The sequence below is a fragment of the Bos mutus genome, chromosome 11 (assembly GCF_027580195.1).
Source record: "Bos mutus isolate GX-2022 chromosome 11, NWIPB_WYAK_1.1, whole genome shotgun sequence".
Classification (NCBI taxonomy): Eukaryota; Metazoa; Chordata; class Mammalia; order Artiodactyla; family Bovidae; genus Bos; species Bos mutus.
In genome coordinates, this window is record NC_091627.1 from 48,636,319 (window position 1) to 48,660,926 (window position 24,608).

Sequence of the window (24,608 nt, forward strand, 5' to 3'; positions counted from 1 at the left end):
CTGGGTGGCTTACCCTAGATCAGGCAAATGTTCTCATCGATATGTCTCTCCAGGTGTTAATTTCCAGATTAGAACCATTGATAGACAACAAAAAATTCTCTGGATCCTCTATCCTCTAACCTATTAGGATCCAGGAGATACTTCCCTTTTTGCATCTTCCCATACATAAAAAAGTGGTAAATTCCATAATTTGAGATATCTGGTTTTCTTTAATTAACAATAATCTTTTGATGTTCAGACTACCTGCTACTTGTTGCTAACTTCTATATATCCTGACTCCTCTATCTACCTTCCTGAAACAGTTTTCTCAATGTTGCTTGAGAAGCTGTTTCCCAGGCTTGAAGTCGTAAAAATTCCCACCAAATGAAGCACAACTCTCAACTTAGGTTGTGACTCTTTTCTTTAGTTGACATCTGCCTGATCTAAGAATAATTGAGAAGATTATGACTATGAATTTATAATCTTCCCTTTAATTTTATCAATTTATCTCTTTATAATTGAGCTATTTTACTGATAGCATATGGATTTAAACAATTATATCTTCTAGGTGAAAAGCGTCTTATAATTTTACAGTGATCCTATTTGTACCTAATAAAGATTATTTTTTTAAATTCTTGCCTTCCCCTCTACCAATCTTTCTCCAATTTTATCTATTTCTGTAAAGCAATATCTATTTTGTTGCAGCAGCCAAAAATATATGGCTCATTTTCACTCCTTCTTGTTTTCTACATCTTGTTCAAACTTTTTTTCACCCTCTGTGCTTTAATGACAAAATATATTTGTCTACTTTTTTATATTTGTACTTCCTATTCTTAAAGTTGTTACATCTCTCTTTTCAAGGATACTGTGACACGAATCAGTTTCTTTCCATTCTTTATTTTTTCCTTTCATTCTTAATTCTTATATTAATTCTAAATATAAAAGCTGGTTTGATCATTTGCAAAAGTAAATTAGATACACTAGAATCATCTCAACATCCAGTCATTGACATTTAATACATTTAAAATCCTGATTACAGTATATTCTTATGCAATATAGTTTGACATAACTCTTTTCTCTCCAGTTACATCTCTTACTATTCTCTCACACCAAGCAACTTCACTGATTGTTTTTACTGCAATCCGTAGAGCTCATTATTCACTTTATACCTTTATATGTGCTTTTCAATTAGAATGCAATTCTCCAGCATTCTACTCTTAACTAGACAGGGATTAGATCCTTCTCTTTGTCTTGGAGTATCTGTCCACAAGGTACAAACTCTAGCTGTGCGTCCTGGGGCTTATCTACCTCTTGCCTCACAGATACTATCTCAGAGTACCTTCTTTTCTTTATACATGCTTCTTTATTGCCTTTCAAAACTTCTACTATTTCTTTGTTTGTTTATTATTTATATGCCAAAAGAACATAAGTTCCATGAACTCAGTCTACCCTGTTCAGTTTCTGCTGCTGCTGCTGCTAAGTCACTTCAGTCATGCCCGACTCTGTGCAATCCCATAGATGGTAGCCCACCAGGCTCCCTCATTCCTGGGATTCTCCAGGCAAGAACACTGGAGTGGGTTGCCATTTCCTTCTCCAATGTATGAAAGTGAAAAGTGGAAGTGAAGTCGCTCAGTCATGTCCAACTCTTAGCGACCCCATGGGCTGCAGCCTACCAGGCTCCTCCGTCCATTGGACTTTCTAGGCAAGAACACTGGAGTGGGTTGCCATTTCCTTCTCCAATGCATGAAGTTATTAAATTGCAATGCATCAAAATTAGAAAATGCATAAAGGCAAATATGAAATCTAATAAGAAGCCTCTAAAACCTGAAAGCTACAAAACTATTCTAAAAGAAATTAAAGAAAACCTAGATAGCATATTCAAAAGCAGAGACATTACTTTGCCAACAAAGGTCCTTCTAGTCAAGGCTATGGTTTGTCCTGTGGTCATGTATGGATGTGACAGTTGGACTGTGAAGAAGGCTGAGCGCCGAAGAATTGATGCTTTTGAGCTGTGGTGTTGGAGAAGACTCTTGAGAGTCCCTTAGACTGCAAGGAGATCCAACCAGTCCATTCTGAAGGGGATCAGCCCTGGAATTTCTTTGGAGGGAATAATACTGAAGCTGAAACTCCAGTACTTTGGCCAGCTCACACGAAGAACTGACTCATTGGAAAAGACTCTGATGCTGGGAGGGATTGGGGGCAGGAGGAGAAGGGGAAGACAGAGGATGAGATGGCTGGATGGCATCACTGACTCAATGGACATGAGTCTGAGTAACTCTGGGAGTTGGTGATGGACAGGGAGGCCTGGCGTGTTGTGATTCATGGGGTCACAAAGAGTTGGACACAACTGAGTGACTGAACTGAACTGAACTGAAGTAAGTGTAGAGATGTATCTTTTTCATATAAAAGAAGATTCACTATTGTTAAGATAGCAGTTCTTTCCAAATTGATTTATGAAATAGATTCAATTAAATTCTAGTAAAAATCCCAATGCTTATTGGTAGAAATTGACAGTCTTATTCTAAAATTCATATAGAAATTCAAAGGACAAAGAATACTCTCAACAACTGTGGAAAAGAGGAAGATTGAATGGTTAACACAGCTGAGTAAACTACACCACAATCAAAGGGAATCTGGATTACTTTTTGTGAACTTAAAGCCCAGCCTGAACTCTAAAAATACATAGCTAAATGGCCCACAGAAAATGCTTGTTTTTGCTTCCTTTTACCACTGTATGTTCCATTTTAATTAATAGTTTTGAATTCAGCATTCTATTTCCTGTTCTCTGGAAATGTCTTCCTAGTGTTATTCCTGCACTGACCACACACACCACTAGGAAAAAGAGAAATGTACTTTCATTGTAGAACCAACTCTGATCCAATCTCCTTATAAAGTGTATCTCTCAGTTCTCATTGGGTATAGGTAAGTATGCAATCTCTCCTCTTCTCTATTCACTTTTGGCTATGAATCTTTAGGGCAACTATTTCAAAATAGCCTATAATCAGTATTATGTGATTTTACTTTTCATGAAGGATGTATTATACTCTCTATAATTTTTGTGTTGGGACTCCCCAGATGGCACTAGTGGTAAAGAATCCACCTGCCAATGCAGGAGATGGAAGAGATGCAGGTTCGATCCCTGGGTCCAGAAGACACCCTGGAGGAGGAAATGGCAACCTCCTCCAGTATTCTTGCGTGGAGAGTCCCATGGACAGAAGAGCCTAGAGGACTACATTCCATGGGATTGCAGAGAGTTGGACACAACTGAAGTGACTTCGCATGCATAACTTATGTTTGGGCTTCCCAGATGGCACTAGTGGTAAGGAACCTACGTGTCAGTGCATGAGACATAAGAGACATGGGTTCAATTCCTGGGTCAGGAAGGCTGCCTTGAGGAGGGCATGGCAACCCACTCCAGTGTTGTTTCCTGGAGAATCCAATGGACAGAGGAGCCTGGCAGGCTATAGTCCACAGATTTGCAAAGAGTAGGATGCAACTGAAGCAATTTAGCACGCACACACTGTTTTTAATACAATTCTACTCACCTAACTGGAATATCCTAATTAAAAGTCAATCATGGCATTGTTAAATCATATTCAATAGATGTTGTTTTGTGTCTTTTAGTAGCAATCATTTCTACAATTTCAAACAAGAAAAATCAACCTTAAACACTCACTCACACACACACACACACACACACACATACATACACTCAAACACATATACACACTTCCTGCAAAGGTTCACAGAACCCTCTGTGGAGGGTCCACAAATCGTTCAGATTAGGGAGGAGGAGATAATGTCACTTTTTCTTTATAGAACATTATTGTTGCTGGGCAGATTTTCAGGAAAGAAATGATCTCTTTAAAAACAGACTCATGAGTTTAATATCCTTCTTTTCAAGTCTTTGAGAGTAATACCTTTCTCTCACAAAAGACGGGCAATCTTTTGTGCTGTGTTGAAAAGAGAGTATTTAACATGTAAATGATCTGATCCTGAAAGAATCTGTTCAGATCACAATTAGGCTGTGGGCCACATCCTCTAACAATGTGGCAGAGTTATTGCAAATTATGTTAGACCAAGGATCAAGACAGGACACATTCTGAAAACTGACCTGGCTCTGTATATTGCTTTTAGGTTGTAATTCCCCTAGGAAAACTTCCTTACTTTCACCTTCCTCCCTTTCACCTTCTAATAAATACTCATGTTAAATAAATTGCAGAATGTTAAATGTTCTATAAAATCCCCAGGACCAAAATAGAAGCTTGCTGCTGCTGCTGCTGCTAAGTCACTTCAGTCGTGTCCGACTCTGTGCGACCCCATAAACAGCAGCCCACCAGGCTCTGCCGTCCCTGGGATTCTCCAGGCAGAACACTGGAGTGGGTTGCCATTTCCTTCTCCAAAATAGAAGCTTATAATAGAATCTATTCTGGTAGCTTCTCTCTGAACCGCATAATATCACATTTATTGCATGGCTACTTTTTTTTTTTTTCTGTTTTTCATAAGTTATTTGTATGTTTGAGAAGTTTATAATGCATTAGAAAACAATGCCTTAAATTCTTGAAGACATAAATTCTGTATCTCACCATATTTATCCACAAGCTGAGAACATCTGAAATACTTTCCAAAATCATAATTTTAAAAGAATTCCATATAAGATTCTATTTTCATCCTTGGGATTCTATAGAACATTTAAGATCCTGTGATTTATTTAATATGAGTATTTATTAGAGGAACAGGAAGTCCATTAGCTCTGTCTACCTGACGACATTTTATTAAGCAAAGATACCAAAGATGCCTCTTTAGCTGTGAGGAACTTCTCCCAGAATATCTCACCATGGAGATTTCTTTGGGTTGGCCCTACTCACATATTATTTAGCAAATGCCAATTAAAGAATGTTCCTCTCTATTCAGCTCCATAAGGATTGAGTCATTAGCCACTGTAGTCTCTGGCCTTTAACACTCTCTGAAAGGAGCTCAGGGTAGAGATCAGAAATGAGACATTCTGTGCTCTGGAAAAACTGGCAGAACAGGCCTTTAGATAGATATTTTCAGGAGAAAATTTTATAAATCCCACACTTAGAAAGGATCATGAACTGATGCCTGTTCGTTGAGACTAGCAGCAACATTTTACCAGATGTGTGCTTGATCGCGCATACCTCTTTTGCCAAAATCACATATGTATAGACCTCCCCCACCCCTTGCCTCTCTGGAAGTTTCTCAGAGCTATCTGAGAGGCTGTTTCTGGTGTTACGCTCTTTAGTAAAATACCAAATAAACTCAGACACAGAATTTTTGCTATGCATTGTTTTGTTTTTCAGTTGTCACATCTATCAACCCAATTATTTGTTTTGCTTCTCTCTGAGCCCTTCCTATGCCTGAACAAGCAGATTTCACAATGGAAAACAAATTTTGTCCTAAACATGTTTTATATTTTCCTTTGCCATTAAATACGTATGTACTATATATAAGCATTAGCTCAAAATCAAAAGCATTAAGCATAGAATAAAATTGTCTATTAGTATTGGTTAACAAAATTTTATATTGAAATTATTTTTTTAATAACTTGATATTTGAAGGAGAAGCATACTTCTGCTTGCATGAGCTAGATAAATGATTCTCAATGAGCTATTAAGGTTCAGAGAAAGCGCCTTCACAATTTTAAGACACTCTTGGGTTCTGCACAATGTGCTCACTTATAAGGATAGACTCTACCTTTCCTTTTCATATTGAAGTTTTGAGTAGTGGGTGGGCTAAAGCACAGGGCCCCTATCAATCAGATATTTATAAAATATATTTGTATATGTATTTCTTGAGACTGAGAAAACAAGTTTTTTAATGAAAGAAAAATGTTTATCTACTTTTTATTCTTCTTCAAGAGCTTTATTGTATATGCTAAAAATAGCAAGTCTTTACTTCTATGAAATAAACTTTTAAAGTATTGTTTAGAATTTCAGTTTTGCTACTACTTCTGACTCAAGATGTCAGTAAGCTGACTGTTTTCAGCTTTGGTGGTATTTACTGTTCTTGTATTTGCTCTTGGCTAATGTACTTATAAGAGACACATCTTTGCTAGTGAGATGTATTTTTATTTATTTTCTATTATTTATTTATTTATTTTCTATTTATTTATTTTATTTATTTTCTAATTCCATCTATGGTGGTAAAAAACCCATGAAATATCACCAGTAAACAATTAACTTGGGAATTTTTCATAAAAAGTCTTCTTTTTAAAAGTTTTTCTCATTGATGACCATGTAGAACTGTTGTGACACTATCTTTTACTTTGTGAAGTAGATAGATTATTGGGAAAAATAGAGTATAAATAGAATGGAACAATCAAGTTTTGTCAAGATAAAAGTGAGTCCTACTTGACAAATTCTGCCAAGAAATTACATATGGAAGATCTCTGAATGGGCTTAATGGAAAATAAGATTAGGGTAGGAGTGGTAGAGGAAATACTATTCCTTCGATTGTACAATTTTGTCCCTACTCTAAAATAAATACACACATAAAATAAAGTAAACTAAAATTCTAAAAATAGAACAATAACTATCAAACCAGTGGGTAAGGCTTTGTTGCTTCCTGACATTTATACATAATCTCATAAGATAAATGCTAGGTTAAAGAAGTTGAAAATCAAATTTGTCTTGAATTTTTCCCAAAATTTCAAAGTATGGGTTCCAGTTAAAGGAAACAATAACATTATTCATTAAATGAAATAAATTGAAATATTTAAAATAGGAAAATAGGAAAAATAAATGAAATAGTAAAACAATAAAAATATTTGATTTTATTTTCACTTAACTCTAAACATAGTTATAAAATTATATTTTGACTAAAAATAATAATCTCATGTATATATGTTAATAAGTCATTATTACCTTCTCTGGTGGCTCAGAGTTTTGTCAAGAGAGCACATTGGTCATAGCAAACACCCTCTTCCAACAACAAAAGAGAAGACTCTACACATGGACATCACCAGATGGCCAATACTGAAGTCATATTGATTATATTCTTTGCAATCAAAGATAGAGAAGCTCTATATCAGCAAAAACAAGACCTGGAGGTGACTATGGCTCAAATCATGTGCCCCTTATTGTAAAATTCAGACTTAAATTGAAAAAAGTAAGACTAGTGAAGTGAAGAGCATTTGGGTATGACCTAAATCAAATCCCTTATGTTTATACAGTGGAGGTGACAGATTCAAGGGGTTAAATCTGGTAGACAGAGTATCTGAAGAACTGTGGCCAGAGATTCATAACATTGTATAGGAGCCAGTGACAAAATCCAGCCCAAAGAAAAAGAAATGCAAGAAGGCAAAGTAGTTGTCTGAGGAAGCTTTACATAGCTGAGGAAAGAAGAAAAGCAAAAGGCAAGGGAGAAAGGGAAAGATATACCCAACTGAATGCAGGGTTCCAAAGAATCAGATGAGATAAGATCAGATCAGTGGCTCAATTGTGTCTGACTCTTTGCGACCCCATGAATCACAGCACGCCAGGCCTCCCTGTATCACAAACTCCCGGAGTTCACTCAGACTCACGTCCACCGAGTCATTGATGCCATCCAGCCATCTCATCCTCTGTCGTCCCCTTCTCCTCCTGCCCCCAATCACTCCCAGCATCAGAGTCTTTTCCAATGAGTCAGTTCTTCGTGTGAGCTGGCCAAAGTACTGGAGTTTCAGCTTCAGCATCACTCCTTCCAAAGAAATCCCAGGGCTGATCTCCTTCAGAATGGACTGGTTGGATCTCCTTGCAGTCCAAGGGACTCTCAAGAGTCTTCTCCAACACCACAGTTCAAAAGTATCAATTCTTGGGCACTCAGACTTCTTCACAGTCCAACTCTCACGTCCATACATGACCACAGGAAAAACCATAGCCTTGACTAGACGAAGTAATGTTTCTGCTTTTGAATATGCTATCTAGGTTGGTCATAACTTTCCTTCCAAGGAGGAAGTGTCTTGGCTGTAGTCACCATCTGCAGTGATTTTGGAGCCCAGAAAAATAAAGTCTGACACTGTTTCCACTGTTTCCCCATCGACTTCCCATGAAGTGATGGGACCAGATGCCATGATCTTTGTTTTCTGAATGTTGAGCTTCAAGCCAACTTTTTCACTCTCCACTTTCACTTTCCTCAAGAGGCTTTTTAGTTCCTCTTCACTTTCTGCCATAAGGCTGGTGTCATCTGCATATCTGAGGTTATTGATATTTCTCCTGACAATCTTGATTGCAGCTTGTGTTTCTTCCAGTCCAGCGTTTCTCATGATGTACTCTGCATATAAGTTAAATAAATAGGGTGACAATATACAGCCTTGATGTACTCCTTTTCCTATTTGGAACTAGTCTGTTGTTCCATGTCCAGAGACTAGCAAGGAGAGATAAGAAGGTCTTCTTAAAAGAACAAGACAAAGAAATAGAGGAAAATAATAGAATGGGAAAGACTAGTGATCTCTTCAAGAAAATAGGAGCTATCAAGGAAACAATTTCATGCAAAGATGGGCATGATAAAGGACAGAAATGGTGAGGACCTAAAGGAAGCAGAAGAGATTAAGAAGAGGTGGCAAGAATACACAGAAGAACTATAGAAAAAAGGTTTTCATGCCCCAGATAACCATGATGGTGTGGTCATTCATCTAGAACCAGAGGTCCTGGAGTGTGATGTCAAGAGGGCCTCAGGAAGCATTACTGTGAACAAAACTAATGGAACTGATGAAATTGCAGCTGAGCTATTTAAAATCTTAAAAGATGATGCTGTTAAATTGCTGCACTCAGTATGTCAGCAAATATGGGAACCTAAGCAGCCACAGGACTGGGAAAGATCAGATTACATTCAAATCCCAAAGACAGACAATCCCAAAGAATAGCAAACTACCATACAATTGCCCTCATTTCTCATGCTAGTAAGGTTATGCTCAAAATCCTTTAAGCTAAGCTTTAGCAGTACATAAACTTACAGATGTATAAGCATGGTCTATAAGAGGTTCAGTTCAGTTCAGTCACTCAGTCATGTCCGACTCTTTGTGACCCCATGAATCGCAGCACGCCAGGCCTCCCTGCCCATCACCATCTCCCAGAGTTCACTCAAACTCACGTCCACTGAGTCGGTGATGCCATCCAGCCATCTCATCCTCTGTTGTCCCCTTCTCCTATCCCTAATCCCTCCCAGCATCAGAGTCTTTTCCAATGAGTCAACTCTTTGCATGAGGTGGCCAAATTACTGGAGTTTCAGAGCTATAAGAGGTAGGGGAACCAAAAGTCAAATTGCTGACATTCATTGAATTGTGAAAAAAGAAAAGGATGCAAGAAAGTAAAAGAGATACAGATGTAAAGAATAGAATTTTGGACTCTGTGAGAGAAGGTGAGGGTGGGATGGTTTGAGAGAATTGCACTGAAACATGTCTATTACCATATGTAAAATAGATGACCAGTGCAAGTTTGATGTAAGAAGCAAAGCATTCAAGTTGGTGTTCTGGGACAACCCAGAGGGATGGGGTGGGGATGAAAGTGGGAAAGAGGTTTAGGGTTGGGGGACACATGTACACTCATGAATGATTCATGTCCATGTATGGCAAAAACCACCACAATATTGTAAAGTAATTAGTCTCCAATTAAATAAGTTAATTTTAAAAAGAGAAAGCAAAGGAGTTCTAGGAAAACATCTACTTCTAGTTCATTGACTACAGTAAAGCCTTTGACTGTGTGGATCACAACAAACTGGAAAATTCTTAAAGTGACGAGAATACCAGACCACCTTACTTGTCTCCAGAAAAACCTGTACACCAGTCAAGAAGCAACAGTTAAAATGGGACACAGAAAAATCAACTGGTTCCTAGTTGGGAAAGGAGTATGCCAAGGCTATATATTGTCACCCTGCTTCTTTAACTTATATACAGAGTTAAATGCCAGGCTGGACGAATCATAAGCTGAAATCAAGATTGCCAGGAGAAATATCAACAACCTCAGATATTCAGATGATACCACTCTAATGGCAGAAAGTAAAGAGGAATTAAAGAGCCTCTTGATAATGATAAAAGAGAGTGAAACAGATGACTTAAAATTCAACATTCAAAAAACTAAGATCAGAGCAGCTGGTCCTATCACTTCATGAAGAACAGAAGGGGAAAAAGTGGAAACAGTGCCAGAATTTACTTTCTTGGGCTCCAATATCACCACTGAATTTGACTATACCCATGAAATTAAAAGACATTTGCTCATTGAAAGGAAAACTGTGAGAAACCTAGAGAGCATATTAAAAAACAGAGATCTCACTTTGCCTACCAAGTCGGTATACTCAAAGCTATGGTTCTTTTGGTAGCTTTTGGTAGTCATTTACAGATGTGAGAGTTGGACCGTAAAGAAGGCTGAGTGCAGAAGAATTGATGCTCTTAACTTGTGATGCTGGAGAAGACTTATGAGAGTCCCTTGGGCAGCAAGGAGATCAAACCAGTCAAGCCTAAAGGTAATCAACCCTGAATATACATTGGAAGGACTGATGTTGACACCGAAGCTCCAATACTTTGGCTACCTGATGCAGAGAGCTGACTCATTAGAAAATACCTTGATGCTGTGAAAGATTGAAGGCAAAAAGATAAGTGGGTGTCAGAGGATAAGATAGTTAGATAACATCACTAACTCAATGGAAATGAATATGAGCAAACCCTGGAAGATAGTGAAGGACAGGAGAACCTAACCTGCTGCGGTCCTTGGTGTTGCAAGGAGTGGGACATGACTTAGCAACTCAGCAATGAAAAATGACTAATATGTATTGAGTACTTTCTTAGTTTCTGACATTTAGAAGATGATGTCACAAGATGCTTCAGGATTGTCTTGTATATTTCTTCTCTAATATTAGAACAACGAACAGTTCTTTTTATTAAATAATTTATTAGATTTTGAATAATTTATTCATTATGGATGCAATCTGTGCTCATTGATACTGATATATTATCTCATCTAGAGCAGCTGTCAGAGCAAGAAAATACAAGTATATATACTAACCTGTGTATATAAATACCCATAAATATTTCTATATTTAACTATCTACACAGATATTAAACTAAATATGAGTTTATATCAATGCTCCAAGTCTAATCCATTATCTCATGGATTATTCTAAGCTCCACCTCTTATTTATCTGTAATCTTCTAGATCAGCATTAATAAACATGGTTCCCACCATCTGACACTATTTGCTTAATTGTTCAAATCATACATGTAGAGTAACTTCAGAATTTTCAATTCATAACTCCAGCAGAATACATCTTTGAAGTAGATATAATGCTTATATAAATTCCTTTTGCTTTAGTCTTAACTATTTCATTGATTTCCAACATTATTTAGATCTACATCTTATTCCTCCAATTCCTTTATTGATGTCAGTTACTATATTTCTAACACATTTTGTTTTTCTGGTCACATTTTGCCTTCCCTCCTAGGATCATCAGAACTCTATAATTATGCATACAGTATGTTTATATTTCATGTGGTAATGTTATGTGAGTTTTGACAAATGCTTAATTATGCTTTAATAAAAAATACAGTCATCACCCTAAAACATCCTCTGTGCTTTACCTATTCATTTTACCCCATATACATCTAGTAACCATTAATCTGTTTACCATCTTTTTATTTTAGTATTTAAAAACACATGCTTGTGTTCAGTCATGTCTGACTTTTTGTGGCCCTATGGATTGTAGCCCACTAGGCTCTTCTATCCATGGGATATTCCAGTTTTCCAGATGAAAATACTGGGATGGGTTGTTATGCCCTTCTCCAGGGGATCTTCCTGATCTAAGGATCAAACTTGCCTTTCTTATGTCTCCTGCATTGGCAGGTAAGCTCTTTACCACTAGTGCCACCTGGGAAGCCCTAGTATTTAAAATCTCTTCATCAAATCTAGGTTATGCATTTTATTCTATGCTGCTGTCAAGAAGTTTTAAAATTTAGGTCTACAATCCAATTAGAGTTAATTTTTTAAGATGTAAGGTCTGTGACTTTGTTCATTTTTTAATGTATGAATATCCCAGTGTTCAGCATTATTAGTTGGAAAGAAACCATCCTTTCTCTATTATATTGACATTATTCCTGTTTAAGGATCGATTGACTATACTTGTGTAGGTCTGTCTCTGTGTTTTCTATTATGTTCCATTGATCTATGTGTATAATCTTTCACCAGCACTATGCTGTTTTAGGTCTTTAAATTGAGCAGTGTCAGTCATCAAACTTTGTTCTGCTTTAACAGTATTGGCTATTCAACTTATCTTGCTTTTTCAAACAAACTTCAGAATCAGTATTGATATGAATGAATAACTTGCTGCAATTTTACTTGGCTTTGCTTTAAATCAAATAATTAACTTCTTAATGTTTGGTATTTTATTCATGATTAGAGAATATTCATTTATTTAAAACTTCTTTGATTTTTTTTCATCTGTATTTTGTCGTCTCACATGCATATTTTATAAATTTTCATTTAAGTACTTGTTTTGTTTTGGTACTAGTGCAAATGGTGCTGTGCTTTTAATTTCATTTTTCAGTTGTTCATTAATAGTATATGAAAAAGCAATTGACTTTTGTATATTATGTTTATATCCAATGAACCGACTTTAAGTGCATATTATTTTCATGAGTTTTTATTGTTCTTCATGATGATTCTTTGGACTTTCCTACATTGGCCACAATGTCATCTGCGAATATCTGTTGTTTTATTTCTTCCTTTCCATTCTTTATACCTTCTATTATTTATTTTCAGTTGTTGTCACATTGCATTAACTAGAACTTCTAGTATATTTTGAATGTTGAATGAGAGTAGTGGAGAAGGACATCCTTGCTTTCTTCCAAGTGTTAAAAACAAAATACCCAGGTTCTCACTATTAAGCATGATATCAAATATATATATATATTTGTAGATTTTTAAATAAAATCCCTCATATTATCCTCTATTTTTTCCCTGAGTGTTTTTTTTTTTTATCATGAATAAATCATGAGTTTTGTCAAATAATATTATATAATTTAAAAAAATCTATTGATATAATAATTTATATCAATTGATTTGCTAAGTTGTAGGCCCTGAAATTTGCTGGAAAGTGCTTTCTCAGGTGTTATCTTTTATCTCACACAAATCAGTTTCCTTAATTTACAAATTAAATTACAGACCTCAAGAAAGTTTGATCCAACTCAAAACTCAAGTTGCATTTGTTGAAGGGAAATAGAAAGAATTTTAGAAAATTTACTAATAACAGTGATCAAACGTCATGATTTCTGCCAAATCATGTTGTTATATGCTATGTTTTCAGAAATGAAGATAGCATGGAGAAATTTGAGTTTTAAACACACAAAACTGCCTCTCTTTCAAAAATTGGTGTAACAAAATTCTAGAATTTTCTACAAAGAAATCCTTCATTTAATAATGATTCTTCTTCCTAAGTGCTGAAGGAAAATGAGAGATTCACTGCCAGAGAGTTGGGAGGCAGACACATACAGCCTAACTAGATTAAAAAAATAATAATAAAAATCAGGACCACCAAGAATGGAGATATTAGGCAGTCAAAGGTCTAATTTCCCTAAGGACTAAGAATTTAGGTAACTCTAGACTAGGTCCCGGAGAAGGCAATGGCAACCCACTCCAGTACTCTTGCCTAGAAAATCCCGTGGATGGAGGAGCCTGGTAGGCTGCAGTCCATGAGGTTGCTAAGAGTCGGACATGACTGAGCGACTTCACTTTCACTTTTCACTTTCATGCATTGGAGAAGGAAATGGCAACTGGAGAATCCCAGGGATGGGGGAGCCTGGTGGGCTGCCGTCTATGGGGTCGCACAGAGTCGGGCATGACTGAAGTGACTTAGCAGCAGCAGCAGCAGCAGACTAGTTCCAAAGAAATTTCATGTTGACCTCTCTGGATAAGAGATCCTCATGTTTTCCTCTCCACTGTCCTGCCCCCTATGCCTCCTACTGTGAGGCTCCTATGTGCTATCTTAATTTGTTTTTCTGTTACTATCATTCTTAAATTTTATCTAAGGTACTTTTAAGAGTATATAAGTGATTATGAAATCCTCCTTCTCCTTTAACTTTCAGTTGGCTTCCAAGGTATCACATAACTCTTTTCTTCTTTACTTTACTAGTCAGGGATATGTGTTGATTCCTTTTCCTGTTCAGTTCAGTTCAGTCACTCAGTCGTGTCCGACTCTTTGCAACCCCATGAATCACAGCACGCCAGGCCTCCCTGTCCATCACCAACTTCCGGAGTTCACTCAGACTCACGTCCATTGAGTCAGTGATGCCATCCAGCCATCTCATCCTTTGCCATCCCCTTCTCCTCCTGCCCCCAATCCCTCCCAGCATCAGAGTCTTTTCCAATGAGTCAACTCTTCGCATGAGGTGGCCAAAGTACTGGAGTTTCAGCTTCAGCATCATTCCCTCCAAAGAAATCCCAGGGCTGATCTCCTTCAGAATGGACTGGTTGGGTCTCCTTGCAGACCAAGGGACTCTCAAGAGTCTTCTCCAACACCACAGTTCAAAAGCATCAATTCTTTGGCACTCAGCCTTCTTCACAGTCCAACTCTCACATCCATACATGACCACAGGAAAAACCATAGCCTTGACTAGACAGACCTTTGTTGGCAAAGTAATGTCTCTGCTTTTGAATATGCTATCTAGGTTGGTCATAACTTTCCTTCCAAGGAGTAAGCATCTTTTAATTTCATGGCTGCAGTCACCATCTGCAGTGATTTTGGAGCCCCCCAAAATAAAGTCTGACACTGTTTCCACTGTTTCCCCGTCTATTTCCCATGAAGTGATGGGACTGGATGCCATGATCTTCGTTTTCTGAATGTTGAGCTTTAAGCCAACTTTTTCACTCTCCTCTTTCACTTTCATCAAGAGGCTTTTGAGTTCCTCTTCACTTTCTGCCATAAGGATGGTGTCATCTGCATATCTGAGGTTATTGATATTTCTCCCGGCAATCTTGATTGCAGCTTGTGTTTCTTCCAGTCCAGCGTTTCTCATGATGTACTCTGCATATAAGTTAAATAAGCAGGGTGACAATATACAGCCTTGATGTACTCCTTTTCCTATTTGGAACCAGTCTGTTGTTCCGTGTCCAGTTCTAACTGTTGCTTCCTGACCTGCATACAGATTTCTCAAGAGGCAGTTCAGGTGGTCTGATATTCCCATCTCTTTCAGAATTTTCCACAGTTGATTATGATCCACACAGTCAAAGGCTTTGGCATAGTCAACAAAGCAGAAATAGATGTTTTTCTGGAACTCTCTTGCTTTATCCATGATCCATCGGATGTTGACAATTTGATCTCTGGTTCCTCTACCTTTTCTAAAACCAGCTTGAACATCCTTTTCCTGTTACCAGCTTCTTAATATTGTGCATTTTAGAAGTCAGTCTTTGGTCTTCTTCTCTTTTCGGTCCATATTCAGTAGAACATCATTTTATTCAGTTGAATCAAATATTTATAAAATATTTATAAGTATTTATAATCAAATATATGCCAGTAATCTTAGAGTTTTATCTTTAGGCCAGTTCTCTCTCCTTAAATCCAGATGCTTATATCTAACTGCCTACTTATATCTCCACTAAGATATCTTATGAAAGTGACAGTGAAAGTTGCTCAGTCGTGTCCGACTGTTTGCCATCCCATGGACTATACAGTCCATGGAATTCTCCAGGCCAGAATATTGGAGTGGGTAACCTTTCCCTTCTACAAGTGATCTTCCTAACCCAGGAACTGAAACAGGGTCTCCTGCATTGCAGGTGGATTCTTTACCAACTGAGCTATCAGGGAAGCCCAAGATATCTTATAGATATCTTAATATCCATGCCCACCCACCTCCCCACACACACCCTGCACACAATGCAGTGTTTTCTACCCCAACTGATGATAACTTAAGGACAGAGTGTTTCAATCATTTTTGGCTCTTCTATTTCTCTCACATCTAATCTGCCAAAAAATCATGTTGGGTTTACTTTAAAAATACATTATAGTATGACTATTATCTACATCAGTAGAACTCTGATCAAAGCCATTTTTCTCTCAGTATCAATTTATACAATAGCCACCAGATTTATCTTTCTGCTTCAACCATTGCCCCAAACATTCTACTGTCAGAGCAGAAGTCAGGCTAGTTTTTTATTCAAACTATTCAATTTTTTTTTTAATTCAGAACAACTGAAAATCTTTAAAATAGCTTGTTGTGTTAATTATTCATGCTGACTCTTTGTGACCTTACAGACTGTAGATCACCAGGCTCCTCTGTCTACTGAATTCTCCAGGCAAGAATACTGGATTAGGTAGGCATTCCCTTCTCCAGGGGATATTTCTAACCCAGGAATTGAACCCACTCTCATGCATTTCAGGCAGATTCTTTACTGTCTGATCCACAAGGGAAGCCCTAAAAATATTTTATACATGCTCTAAATTATTTGACCTCTATTACCTCTCTGACTTTACTTCTTTCTGTCTTACTGATGTAGCTTCTGACAGAATGACTTCTCTGTTATTTCTTAAGCACGTAGGTCATATCCCAACTTAGGCATTGTGCAGTGGTTGTTCCCTCTTCCTCCCACTATTTGTATGCCCATCACCTGATTAGTGAGTTCTTCCCCACAGCTAACCCACTTTTTATCCCCAAACGCATTCGTTTCAATGCACTATACTTTTCCATAATGTTTTCACATTCTAACATACCATTGGATTTAGTTTTGCATTTATTTTATATTTATTTTCTATCTTTCCCCCATTCCACCTTATCTCACCATTATCAATATAAAGTACATACTTAGCAAGAATTATAAATTGCTTTATTTTATGTTACATTCCAGACGCTAAAAACTCTCAACACATAGTATAAACAGAATACATATTTGATGAATTGATGAATAAATTATACTTTTTAACAAGGAAAATTATGTCTAGCACAAGCATAGCTTTTTTTTATATTTGTTTACCGAATAAGTGAAAGTGAAGTCGGTCAGTCGTGTCCAACTCTTTACAACCCTATGGACTGTAGCCCACAAGGCTCCTCCTTCCATGGGATTCTCCAGGCAAGAGTACTGGAGTGGGTTGCCATTTCCTTCTCCAGGGGATCTTCCCGACCCAGGGATCGAACCCAGGTCTTCCATATTCCAGGCAGATGCTTTAACCTCTGAGCCACCAGGGAGTGCTTGTCAATCTAATATTTCCCAATTGGGTGTTTTAAAGCAAGAATGAAGTCCAGGGGAAAACTTTACCTCCATAAAGGTGAAAAATTGGAGAAAAATTCCCTGACATTAAAAAACATAAATAAAAAATGCTTTCCCTCTGAATAATTTGTAAGTGTATCCAAATATTCTATAAGAAAATAAGAGTTTTATTATGCCCAACTTCAAATGTAACTTCCATACCCACAGAAATTAAGATATGTAAGCAATAGATTCAGTTACAATAATGGAAGACAAAAAACAACAAAAAAAGAAAGATGACGAATTATTCTTTTTAAGGACTGAGTACACAGAAGTGTTTCAATAGGGATGCAAAAACATTAGTGGTTTCTCTGAAATGGTAATTCCACATATTTATGAGGTACAAAGTCTATAGACCATTCAGCTTCAGCAAGTGCATTCAAATTCTTAATAAATGTAAGCTCAGCAAAGCTAAAAGGCATGTGGAAGAAAACACAAGGAATAAATTGGACATTTTCTAATAAAAGAAAGGCGAAAGGGGCTTTCAGTACATCACTTTTGGAATCTAACAAAACAGAAAGAGTACAAATCTGTATATATTTTCACACATGCACATACACATGTATATAGGTCCAACTTAACTATCAATAACAGGAAGAGTTTTACATATGTCATTGATGTAACACCTAGCTTCTCCAGAGTTCCACAAGCCATCAAGATAGTGTATACATGTCTGGAATAAGATCACTCGTATTTCACTCAGCGGATTGCCCGCTACCAAATCACTTCAGTTGTTTCCGACTCCTTGCAACCCTGTTGACTGCAGCCTGCCAGGCTCCTCTGTGCATGAGATTCTCCAGGCAAGAATACTGGAATTGATTGCCATGCCCTCCTCCAGAGGACTCTTCCAACCCAGGGATGAAAACTGTACCTGGGAAGCCCCTAGGTTTCAACCAGGAGTGAGCATGAAATATCACATGGAATCAAAGAATAGTTCTTGCTGAATTCTACCCAGTCATTGTAATAAAAGAGAGCTCTAGGTGTCCACTTCCCCTTACACATTTACTCAAGCACAGCAACCTCCCTGCATAAAATGGCTAATTGTTTTTAATAAAATTTATCCTGTCATGTCAGTCTCAGGAAAGCTCCCTCACTCCTAGTAACATCTTAGATTCTTCACATTAATCCTTGTATGTCACTTTACATCTACCAAAGCAAAGAGGAATTAAGAACCTCTTGATAAAGGTTAAAGAGGAGAGTTAAAAAACTGGCTTAAAACTCAGCATTCAAAAACCTAAGATCATGGAATTTGGTACCATCACTTCATGGCAAATAGATGAAGAAACAATGGAAACAGTGACAGACATTATTTTCTTGGGCTCCAAAATCACTGTGGATGGTGACTGCAGCCATGACATTAAAAGACGTTTGCTCTTTGGGAGAAAAGCTGTGAAAACCCTAGACAGCATATTAAAAAGCAGAGATATTACTTTGCCTACAAAAGTCTGTCTAGTCAAAACTATGGCTTTTCCAGTAGTCATGTATGGATGTGAGAGTTGGACAATAAAAAAGGCTGAGTGCTGCAGAATTCATGGCTTTGAAATATGGTGCTGGAGAAGACTCTTGAGAGTCCCTTGGACTGCAAGGAGATCCAACCAGTCGATCCTAAAGGAAATCAACCTTGAATATTCATTAGAAGGACTGATGGTGAAGTTGAAACTCTAATAATTTGGCCAACTGATGTGAAGAGCTGACTCACTGGAAAACACCCTGAAGCCGGGAAATGTTGAGGGCAGGAGGAGAAGGGGACAACAGAGGATGAGATTGTTGGATGGCATCACTGACTCAGTGGACATGAATTTGAACAACTCCCGGAGATGGTGAAGGACAGGGAAGTCTGGTGTGCTGCAGTCCGTGGGGTCACAAAAGTAGGACACAGCTGAAACAATAAATGATTAAAAGGTAATACCCTCAAGGTTTGGCTTCCCTCGTGGCTCCGACAGTAAAGAATCTGCCTGAAAATGTGGGAGACCTGAATTCAATCTCTGGGTTGGGAAGATTCCCTGAAGGAGGGCATGGCAACCCATTCCAGTATTCTTGCCTGGAGAATCCCCATGAGCAGAGGAGCCTGGCAGGCTACAGTCCATGGGGTCTCAAAGAGTCTGACATGATTGAGAGACTAAGCGCAGCACACCACACAGCACATTGTCTTCTTCTCTATCCTTTCTCAAGTCCTAAAAATAGTCTCATATTGTTTCAAATTTTGCACTAATGGAGAGTTGCTGCTGCTGCTGCTAAGTTGCTTCAGTCGTGTCCAACTCTGTGCGACCCCACAGATAGCAGCCCATCAGGCTCCTCCATCCCTGGGATTCTCCAGAAAGAATACTGGAGAGGGTTGCCATTTCCTTCTCCAAAGCATGCATGCATGCTAAGTCGCTTCATTCGTGTCCGACTCTGTGCGACCCTATGCACAGAGGCTCACCAGGCTCCTCTGTCCACAGGATTCTCTACGCAAGAATACTGGAGTGGGTTGCCATTTCCTTTTCCAGTGGAGAGTTGAACCTTCCCCTAAGAATCTTAGTTAAATGTACTTATCATACATCTCATTTCAATGGATTCAGAATAAGATCTTTGTGCCACTGTCTTCCTGATTTCTTTATCATTGACAAATTCAAATCATTCTCCTTTCCTCCATCAATAATGAAAAATAGAAGGAAGAGGTGGAGGAGAAAAGGAAGAAAGAAGAGACAAAGAAAGAATCACATTTCATTTCCTGAAATTATATTACACTGTTGCTTACATAGTTGCTATCATATACTGTTCTCAAATTAAAATTTCAGGTAGTGTGACTAAATGTGTTACCCATACTTTGGGGTATTACAAAGAAAAGCAATAAGCATTGTTTTTTGTTTTTTAAAATTTAAATTTATTTATTTTACTTGGAGGCTAATTACTTTAGAGTATTGTATTGGTTTTGCCGTACATCAACATGAATCCGCCACGGGTGTACACATGTTCCCCATCCTGAACCCCCCTACCACCTCCCTCCCCATTTGTGTACTCTTTCAATCTGCTTTTCTCACTTAATAAAATTCATAGTAATGTTCTTTATACCATGAGTTTTAATGGCTGTGTATTATTCTATTATTGTTATTGTTTTGTTGCTCAGTCATAGTCTGACTCTTTGCTACCCCATGGACTGCAGCACACCAGGCTTCCCTGTCCTTCTCTATCTACTGGAGTTTGCTATTATATGTGTAGTATATTGTATTATATGGAATTGCACTTATATATTCAACAATTTACTATTTTTATCACTTTATTATTGAGATAATGCTATTAAGATAAAAAAGAAGTATATTGCTGATTATATTGTTTGATTTCAGAGAACTTAATAAATCCAGCATAATTTTTTCTATATTTGTTTAAAGAATAGAGTCAAAAGAATAAATACTTATATATTAATGTACTCTACAACTTGCCTTTCTAATTTCCATGGCCTATTAGTTAAAAAAAGTAGTTATACACCTGTGGTGGATTCATTTCGATATTTGGCAAAACTAATACAATATTGTAAAGTTTAAAAATAAAATAAAATTAAAAAAAAAAAAGAAAACTAAAAAAAAAAAAAAAATAAAGTAATTATACTTTAGACCACAAAGAAAAACTCAATAAATTTTTAAAATGAGGCATATCAGAGACTATATTAGATTTTCACTATGTATCCAAATTAAAATATGGTTAGAAAAATAGAGTAATGGTGAAAGATAGTTAAATCAAAATTTAAGAAAACATTCAATTAAAGGATTCTTGGTTCTAAGGGTCAATAAAAACCATAATTACAGAAGCCTTAGAAAATAATAAAAATGAGAATGTTGTATATCAATATCTATAATATTGACCAAGATTGAAGAAAGAAACAAAATTATGAACTAGGCATTTTATTCAAGGTGTTAGAATGAAAAGCATAAAATAAACTAAAGGATAGCAGAAATTTCCCAGGGCCCAGACTCAAGACTTGCTTGAGCTCTGCAGTTTTTAACTTATAATTAAAAAAAAGTAAAAAGGATTTTTTTTCATTTATAGTCATTTGGCTTATTTCAAAGGCTTTAATAAGTTATTCTTTTCATAGCCTCCACCAAATGGTCTAGATAGACCATCACAATTTTAAACTACAAAATGTTAAAATGTTTCAGGAAACATACTGTAGAAGTTATTATATCGAATACCTTAGTTCTATATAGCAAGGTTTTAGGATAACTTGTAAATATATAAACAAGCACCAAATGCAGGACAAATTGAACATCCGATAAAACATTTTGCAGCACCTTGTAAACTATAATCATCCAATCCCTTTTGGATTCCTGCCTCTGTTTTGGTGATTTGGAAGCAAGATGAAAATAGATCAAGTGTTTACTATGAGAGAGGGTGCCTCTTGAGATCCTCAGGGGGAATTGTAAAGTTAGCCCTATGATCTTGCCATTAGTCTTTTTTAATGATTCTGAGCCACAACCTCTCTGAAATAGCATATTTTTTTTCCTCTATGCTTGAGCTTTGAGAAGCCTAATGGAATCTTGATTTTTCTAGCCTTTTATTAAACTTAAGCCTGGAAATAAGGGAACGCTAAAGGAAAAGGATTAGAAAGGTTTATTCAACATGCTGGAGAAAGAAAATCTCTGCTTTACTGCCAGATGTGTTAAACTCTTGATCTTGCAATTGCATAAAATTATCACTGGCATTATATCTATGTCAATTAAATCTAGTGCAGGAGAAAATGATTTAACCAGCTCCCTCTTTCAATGTCATTCAAGACTAATTAGTTTGAGAGGCATGTTTCTTTTCTAAGTAATGTTGTAGTTATCTAGGTATTATTTAAGTATCTAATTGAAGCTCATTAATATGAGAGTATTTCAGAGTCATTTATGGGTTTGGGGGAGGGTACTATTCAGACATGCTGGTTAATGAAAAAAATTGGTATTAAAATGTTAGAGTTCAGTGTTTTCTATCACTAATAATTATTTTTCAGTGTTATAAGCACATGGGTAACATTTCTGCCTTATATCTCAAAGGCCCCTAATTTTTATAACATAGAGATTTCTGTTTCTTATTTCATTAGTAACATTCATAGGTGGGTATTATTTTATGCAATACTCTTATTTTGTAAAGGAGAAAAAATTTGTGCAAAAAAACTTTAATATTTCTAAGTTTCTATAAAACACATTTTTTCTTCTCTCCTTCTTCATTCTTATGTTATATTAATGGTGGACTTCACTGGTGGCTCAGCTGGTAAAGAATCTGCTTGCAGTGTGGGAGACTTGGGTTTGATCCATGGATTGGGAAGATCCCCTGGAGAAGAGAACGGCAACCCACCCCAGTATTCTGGCCTGGAGAATTCCACGGACTGTGTAGTGCATGGGTCACAGAGTCAGACATGACTGAGTGACTTTCACTTCACTTTATTAACTATGAAAAAACTGGCAAAATCTATTTAAAATGAGAGATTTGTATACCTAGAAATGGATTGCATATCATATATTGGAAAGCATTGTTTCTAGACTCACACTTTATTTTCTTTCATTATTAATGCAAAAGGCTCATTGACTCACCTCTCCAATGGACTTCAGTTGGTGTTTGGAAAAGCTATACTATTTTGTGATATGACCATACTTTAGCATATAAATTACTATCTACCATAAAATATGAAGTTGGTCTTACGCATTTTCAACTCTTCCCAATTGAGTACTGAACATATGATCAAGAAATTCTTTACAACTTATTGATGAACCACTTTATTTTTAAAGAGAACAGCTAAAATTAAAGGTAAAAGTTATCTTTATTTATATATTTTCACTATGAAGAAGCATATGTTAGTTATTTTTTTGTGCTCATAGAATGAGAATTTAAGTGAATTCTACATGTGAGAACAGTGGTAATTGACCTCATGATCCAGTAATTGCATTCTGAGGCATTTAGCCTAGAGAAATAAAAAACCTATGTTCATACAAAAACCTGTAACTGAATGTTCAGAGTAGAATTATTTGTAGTAGCTCAAAACTAAAAACAATGGTGTCCTTCAATCATGAATGGTTAAATAATTCTTATACATACATAGCATGAAAATAATTAGTGAATGCATATATTGACAAATGTATGTATGTATATATGCATAACCCTTATACATACATACATATACATCAGTTCAGTTCAGTTCAGTTGCTCAGTCGTGTCTAACTCTTTGCAACCCCATGAACCGCAGCACGCCAGGCCTCCCTGTCAATCATCAACTCCCGCAGTCCACCCAAACCCATAACCATAGAGTCGGTGATGCCATCCAACCATCTCATCCTCTGTCGTCTGCTTCTCCTCCTGCCCTCAATCTTTCCCAGCATTGGGGTCTTTTCAAATGAGTCAGCTCTTCGCATCAGGTGGCCAAAGTATTGGAGTTTCAGCTTCAGCATCAGTCTTTCCAATGAACACCCAGAACTGACCTCCTTTAGGATGGACTTGTTGGCTCTCCTTTCAGTCCAAGGGACTCTCAAGAGTCTTCTCCAACACCACAGTTCAAAAGCATCAATTCTTCGGTGCTTAGCTTTCTTTATAGTACAACTCTCGCATCCATACATGACCACTGAAAAAACCATGGCCTTGACTAGACAGACCTTTGTTGGCAAAATAATGTCTCTGCTTTTTAATACGCTATCTAGGTTTTTCATAACTTTCCTTCCAAGGAATAAGTCTCTTTTAATTTCATGGATGCGATCACCATCTGCAGTGATTTTGGAGCCCAGGAAAATAAAGTCAGCCACTATTTCCAATGTTTCCCCATCTATTTGCCGTGAAGTGATGGGACCAGATGCCATGATCTTCGTTTTCTGAATGTTGAGCTTTAAGCCAACGTTTTCACTCTTCTCTTTCATTTTCAAGAGGCTCTTTAATTCTTCTTCAATTTCTGCCATAAGGGAGGTGTCATCTGCATATCTGAGGTTATTGATATTTCTCCCTGCAATTTTGATTCCAGCTTGTCCTTCCTCCAGCCCAGCGTTTCTCATAATGTACTCTGCATATAAGTTAAATAAGCAGGGTGACAATATACAACCTCGACACACTCCTTTTCCTATTTAGAACCAGTCTGTTGTTCCATATCCAGTTCTAACTTTTGCTTCCTGACCTGCATACAGATTTCTCAAGAGGCAGGTCAGGTGGTCTGGTATTCCCATCTCTTTCAGAATTGTCCACAGTTGATTATGATCCACACAGTCAAAGGCTTTGGCATAGTCAATAAACCAGAAATACATGTTTTCCTGGAACTCTCTTGCTTTTTCCATGATCCAGCGGATGTTGGCAATTTGATCTCTGGTTCCTCTGCCTTTTCTAAAACCAGCTTGAACATATGGAAGTTCACGGTTCACATATTGCTGAAGCCTGGCTTGGAGAATTTTGAGCACTACTTTAATAGTGTGAGATGAG